The sequence below is a fragment of the Camelus bactrianus genome, chromosome 19 (genome assembly GCF_048773025.1).
Source record: "Camelus bactrianus isolate YW-2024 breed Bactrian camel chromosome 19, ASM4877302v1, whole genome shotgun sequence".
NCBI classification, from domain to species: domain Eukaryota; kingdom Metazoa; phylum Chordata; class Mammalia; order Artiodactyla; family Camelidae; genus Camelus; species Camelus bactrianus.
The window spans coordinates 39177639-39184612 of record NC_133557.1 but is presented as its reverse complement, the minus strand read 5'-3'; positions in this window follow the sequence as shown (position 1 = coordinate 39184612).

Here is a 6974-nt window from a genome sequence, read left to right as displayed (position 1 = left end):
TACTCACAGCGTATAAACTCCCTTGCCAGACGTTCTGGAAACATCCTCACCTTTGACTGCCGGGCCTGCCCAGACTGTCGCTCTGCATCACAGGCTCATGGAATTAGAGTGGTCCTCGCCAGCGATCTTCTTGGTCCCAGGAGGGAAGAACATAGAAAAACCAACTCCTTTTGGCCCAGGAATGGGTGTCCCAGGGTGTTTCAGTTCCCTGCCTTTTTAAAGCAGACTTTGAATAATTCTTTCCATTTCAAGAAAACTAACCTCTAGCAAAGCCCAAATGAGGCAGGAGATGCTTGCGGTAGCATTTCCCACGTGATGAGAACCCACTGCGTAGGTACACATGGTAGTGGCTGCTTTGAGAGAGGAGTGTCCAGTCTCTCGATTCCCCCCCAGTAAAGGTCTGGAACAATTTTATCTTTGCAGGTAAACCTGCTGGAGGGCAGAGGCCGTGGAGCTCAACTCCCAGGCCAGGGTGTCCCTTGCCCAGCAAGTAGTGCACACAGCAACTCAGGGATGCCCAGGGATGGGCTGAGTGGGGGTCTGGAGGGGATGGTTTCTAGATTGTTCTCGATTGAGAATCGACTGGTAGCTGCTGAGGGTTAGGTCCTGGAGGGCTTCAGCTGGAGCAGGAGCTCAGTGTGCGGGTTAGTGAGCACTGATCCCGCAGCTCCGAGCCCACCCGTCCCTACTCTGCTGGGGCCAGGACTCTGCAAACCTAGTTCTGCTCTGCCAGCGGCCTCCAGTTAGGCTCTGCCGAGACAGGGCACTGGGGGGAGACAGCGAGGCTGGGGGAGAGGGAAGGACATGTTCCCGATTATCTGCTTCCTGTTTCGGTGAGCATCACCCCAGCAACGCTTCCTGCTGGCTTCCTCCTGCCGATTAGATTACTTCCTGTTCTTGTCAGCGTTGCCTCAGCCTTGAAGCCCTGCCGCAGTGGCCATGCGCCCAGTAGTGGCAGCTGAAGTCAGTCTGCAGTTTCCTCGACCTTTGCCAACAAGCTTGGCCGTGGCCCGACCTTCAGAGATGCGGCCCCTCGTCCACAGAGGCCTGATCCCTACCCCAGCTAGGGACCTTTCCTTCCCCCGAGCGCTGACACCAGCAGCAACGCCGTGCCCCCTCCCCACAGGGGGTCGGTTTCAGCTCTGTGGGGGGCCTTTCATCCATGCTCTCAGTTTGAATAATTCCAGCCTCCATCTCGTGTTCTCCCAGCCCTCAGAGTGGCAGCTGCTTCCTGCAGTTACTACCTCTGTGATAGCTTTGAGGTTTTTGTTTTGTTTTTACCTCCTCAGTTAACTGCAATTATTTTAAATTCTCTTCGTGAAGGTAACTGCTGTGACCTCCATCTCCTGACTCTCCCAGAGCATCCTCCCCTCATCCGGGCAGTGGCCCGGGGCCTGGAGCTAACACAGGACACTGACATCGGGGCCAGTTAGCTCTCTGCCCTGGGTAAGCCACCCTCCTTCAAGCTGTCTTACCGTCAGTAAAATTAAGAGATTGAGCTGATTCAGAGATGGCAAATGGCAACCACGGGCTGGGGCTGCCTGCAGATTTGATGGGTCCATTTCTGCAGCAGGACCTGAATTCCCTCCATGAGGTGTGTCCTCTCCATCCACACTGTGTTGTCCGTGTAGCTCCTGGATGGATCCGGGATCCAGAATGTTTCTAAGGCTCCTTCCAGCCCTGACCTGCTCTCGTCTCCCAGCAGGTGCGATGCTGTCCGCTTCACGTGGCCTTTGCTCGGAGCTTGGAGAATGCCCCATGAGGCGCAGGTGCGGGGAATGCAAGGAATAACTGGCCCCTCTGAGCAGCACGGACTGCTGGGAGGTGCTGAAAACCGGCCAAGTTGTGCTGTTCGGGCACTGCCGGGTGGTAACCTGCTCCTCGTCCACCCCAGATGCTGCCTTACTGGCAGGTTTGCAGGGAGAGACAGCGACTCTTCTTCTGCACGGCTCATGGATGCAGCCGGAGGCTTGGGCCCTGGGGAAGGGTGTTCGTGGTTCTCAGAAACTACAGGGGCTCCTGCCACGTCTGAGGGTCCCTGACTCAGTCAGGGGCCTGCCCAGCTCACTGGGGTCACAGCCACATGTGTCAGCAGGTGGTGTGCAGAGATGGGGAAGCACTTGGTAGAGGCAGCTGGACTCTGACTTACCTGCTGAGGAAAAGGGGCGTCCCAGACAGCCAGGAGGCCCTAGGTGACCCACCTCCTCCTTCCTCTGGTTTTTAACTTAAATAGATTTGTTAAAAGCTACGTGGGGAGACTTTGAAGAGCCCCCACTTCCCCAAATGAGCTCTTGCTTCAGGCGCGCGTACCCGTCCGGGCTCTGGGAAAGGAGGCTTTTGAGCCAGAACAGCTGAAGGACGTCGTCCCCATCAGAGAAAAGCGCTGGGCTCAGTGGTTTGAGATCTGCAGGGCCCGCTCTGCACAACCTGCCACCTGCCACCCTCCACGCAGCTGCCCCTCCCCCTCCCCACCACGTGCCCTGGTCCCGCGGCCTCTTGCTTCTGTGAGAAGCCACCACTGGCTGCAGCCAACAGTCCCCTACTGGTGATGCCGTCAGGGGTGGAGGCCAAGGGGGACCCTTTCCTGCCTGCGCCCAGCAGAGAAGCTGGTTCACTCAATGGCCCAGAGAATTCACGCAGGAACAGCAACAATCCTTCTGAAAGACGGCACTGAATCGAACAAACTGGGCCAGGCTGACATGGTTTGGAGGCCCCGGGTTAGGGTGCCAGCCTCTGGGCCACCCGGCCCGCTTCACTGAATCGCGTTCTCAGGGTGCCTGAGAGGTGTCTGCTCTCTAGTCCAGCAAAGGGGCGTCTCTGTCCATCCCCGGGATGGGTTTTAGGCTGTCTGTTTACTCTGAAAACAATCTTTCCCTTTGTGGGGGCGCTGGGGTGATTATGTCCAGGCCCAGCATGTAGAGAGGTGACCTGGCAGCCAGGTGGGGCTGCAGGTGGCATCCCCAGGCATAAAGAGAACCCAGCGCTCTGTGCCTAAACCGAGCCCCCAGCCAGCACGTGGCTCCCTGACAGCTGTGCCTGCATGAGGTGCCCTGGTCTGCTGTTTCCAAAGCCAGGAGGAGGTAGGAGCCCGAGGCGGGACCCGGACTTTACTGGGGCCTGCAGGCTCCTGCAGGATGGGGGTTTGGACACACGCAGCTGGACCGCCGATGGTCTGGGGAGATCATGCTACTCGAATGTGCCAAGGGTCAGAGTTGCAAGCGCAGGACAGCCGGCCCCTCGAGGGTGCACGACAGGGCAGCGCTCTTGGCACCGACCTTGCCCCCAGGTCAGTACTTAATCAGGAAGTTCGTGTCTCCCTAGGACACGTGGCTTAAAGGGTGAGTCTTAGTTGTCATGTGCTCTCATCTTCCTCCCCTGGAATATCCTTCTGAAACATGTTAGCTGATGGCAGGCACAAGCCCATTTGCAGAATTCTGGCCAGTGACCTCTCAGGTGCCCTGTCACCTGGCCTCTGCCTCCCTCTCCAGCCCGTCCCTCTCTGAAGCTCTTCCCTGCACCTGGGGCACCTCTTTGCTCACATGGCACCTGCTCAGGGAGACCTTGGAGCCTCTAGGTTCTCCCCCAGCGCCTCCTACTCCTCCTTCCTAACATTTCTCCCAAGTTGCGGGCACGTAACTGCAACTCTTGGTCTGACTGTGAGTGGAGTGAGAGCCCCCTGAGGGCAGGCCCCTGGCCCCGCTGCTCACCCTGCACACGGCCACCTGGTGGGGACAAGGAGGAAGGCGCAGGAGAGTTTGTACTGAACTACTAGCAGGTGAAGCACGGAGCACTGATGGGCAGGCTGGTCCTCTAAGGACCAGGGATGAAGAGAACGCAGCCAGTTCTGAGCATGCTCCGTGCATCCCTCTCTCAGCCAGGCCCTCGACACAGCACGTGGCCAGTGGAGTCACCAGAATGGTCAGATTTGGGGCTGACCCTCCCTTCGCCCTCCCTGCTGCGGGAAGGGGACCGGGGCGGTGGCTATGACATGAGTTTACACTGATAACTTCAACTAGGGCAAGCACCATCCACACCTCTGGACCTTTGGGGACTTACCTCACTATGTCTGCCCCTTCCCCCTCCCAGCCCGCAAGGGGTACAGAGCAGGAGAGGGGCCAGCTCACAGAGAACGGCTCGCCCCATGTGCTAATGAGGTGGGGGAGGCAGTGGCCTGCACAGCGGGGGCCAGCTCAGCCGGACCAGCTTTCCCATCAGGCTCGCACACGTCCCAGACAGCAGACAGCGGGCCCAGGGACCGCCAGTCTTCAGATGAGCCCTCCGCTCCAGACCCTGAGGGGACCGCTGCCCTCCTGGGGGCTGCCCAGTGTCAGAAAGTGTGGGAAGTCCCTTATAAATGTAAACATGACTTTCCCATCCCCTTAGAGAGGATAAAAAGCCAGGCTCTTAACATAACTCGCACTCTCTGTGAATCAATTGCTATTACATTCATCAAAATTAGGGTTTAAAACACTATATGGGAAAAAGTCACACAAGACGGCAAGCCACCTCCACCTTGTCCACGGCTTCTAGTTTGTTTTCAGGAGAAAAGCTAATAGAGCTTAGAATCAACCAAAGTGCAAATATTAAAAGAAGCTCTTAATCACCACAAATTGGTATTACTGTCCGCTGTGATTCTTTTCTCTGAAGCTTTGAAGCAACAGCTTTGTCCCCCCTCCCCCCTCGCCTCCCTCCCTGCTGGGGAGGGCAGGAGACTCAGAGGGAGCAGACCCTGGGGCTGCTCTGCAGTGAGAAGCTCTCAGGCACAACTTGAAGTGCTTCTGGAAAGATACAAACACTTCTGCAAATACTAACTGGGCAGACGGATTCCGGACACTTTGGGGAAAGCAACTGCTTTCAAGCAGAGAAGATATTTAACAATATTTTTAATGGTTTTTTTCCCCCAGATTTAAATTCTGGAGACCGGTTTCTCTTTTCGGTGACCTGCCTTAATGGTAGCGAGCAGCTGTGTAACGCTAACCCTGCGCGAGGCTCTCGGCTTTGTGCGGATGCATCTTCCCCGTGCGTTTCCAGTTTTGTCCTAGTGCCCCTCCCCGTCTTCATCTTAAAGACAGATGGCTTGCCCATCTTTTTTGCAAACACATCTTGTCTCTCTCTGAACGGGGGAGGGTCTGCCTTATCCAGCAACAGAGAAGGAACAAATCCAAACTGATGGATCTCAAATTTGCACAGAAGGGTCCTTTTTCGGAGAGGTAGTCCTTAGGGAAAAAGCCTCATTATTTTCAAATAAAGGCGTTCCAAGTGAGTATAGTTAAAGAAAGGACATTTTGCATTTAGTCATTTTGCAAGAGATGCACAGAAGGGAGAACCTTCCAGAAAGTCACGGGGTAGCCTTGGGTGCCAGAGCCTGGAGTCTGCAATTCCCCGGTGAGAAGTGCCTGATGTTTGCAGGGAACAGGGATGAACTCACATCCTTGAACCCCTTCAGTTCAGTCAGCTGGCTTTCTGTCCCTCCCTTATTTTAAATGTTACTGGTCCTACTGGACTCCCAAATAAAGAAGCCTCTGGAGGTAGCAGCCTGGCCAACTCCAGCATGACCCAGCAAGCTCCCCGTTATCACTGTAGGCTCAATCTGAAACATGAGGCTGTAGAATTTATAATGAGAAATGTGTGGATTTGTTTTGACTTGGAAATAACTCTGTACGTGTGAAATTAAAAATGTGGGCATCACAGAATCATTTTCCACCTAATGTATGAGCATCAGAAAAATCACTCAAAACTGAAGAGAAAAAGAAGTCAGTAATCACGGTGGAAAGAGCCCTTGTTATTAAAATGAGGGTTACACAGGAGTCATTCGTCAAGAATGAGCTTCCTTAGATGAATGGTCTTAAGTTTTCCCAAAACATAAACCACTTGTCATGATAACTTAAATAAATGTAAGCATTTGACTTTGCCGTGGAGTCATTTTACCTAAATTTCCAGACTCCTCTTATTTGAAAAAAAAAAAAGACCTTTCCAAGAACAAATTCTAACTTGAACCACTCCTGCGGGTGTGTGTCACAGGAAGACGGAGGACAGGGGCTCGTGGGGCAGAAACGTTCAGCTCTGGACCCATGACACCTCCAGGCACCATTTTAAGCATTTGTAAAAGACAGCGAATTTAAAAACCTCTTTTCAACACAGCCGCTTGGGAACAGGACACCACTGAATATTCTCTCGTGCGTCAGGCTTGAACTGTCACCTGTGTTCTCTCTGAGGGGATAGGGGTGGCTTGCGGTGGGTGCAAAATGAGTAGTAACCCGCCACGGCACAGTACCACACTGCTCCCTGACTCCAAGAGCAAGTCTGAGGAGACGGTGGGGCAGGCAGGGGACTGTGTGCTGCGGGACGTGTTGGGGGGAGGGGGGAATCCCATCCATACAGGTTGAACCCAGAACAGCAACGTGGCCCAGCTCTGAGGCTGGGCACCACATCTCCACCAGAGCTACGCTTCTGAGTTCATGGATGCTCTAAGCTACGAAAGCTTCTGGTTCCTTCTGTTCTGACTCTGAAACATATGCTGTCTAGAGCTCTGAGTGGGTAGATGGGGGCCAGACTGAGCAGAATGAGATCTTCCTGCATACAAACATAAATAGAAGCGCCTTGGGGCCTGGGTACCCTGTTCATGAATCTTCAGAGCATCTCTACCTCATGGGCCAAGAATCTTCTAGGTGTCTGTCATTAAGGAGCCAGCATGACTTGCTTACCCGTTACTCACATGCCTAAGTTAATTACAGGGCTGAATTTGAATCTTGTTAATTCAGAAACAGCAGTACCTGGTGGGAGCCAGGCCGAAGGGCGCTACACCGCCTGCGATCAGACACGGGTTTGGTCTAGGAGGGCATGCTAAAACTACCTGAAGAATTCTGCTGCGTTCCTTGGATTTGTCCAACTGACTACAAAAGTATTTACAGATTGATGGCACCTCAATCTGAACTGCCTGGAGTGTCACCTTGGCATTCCTTTGTTATTTGATG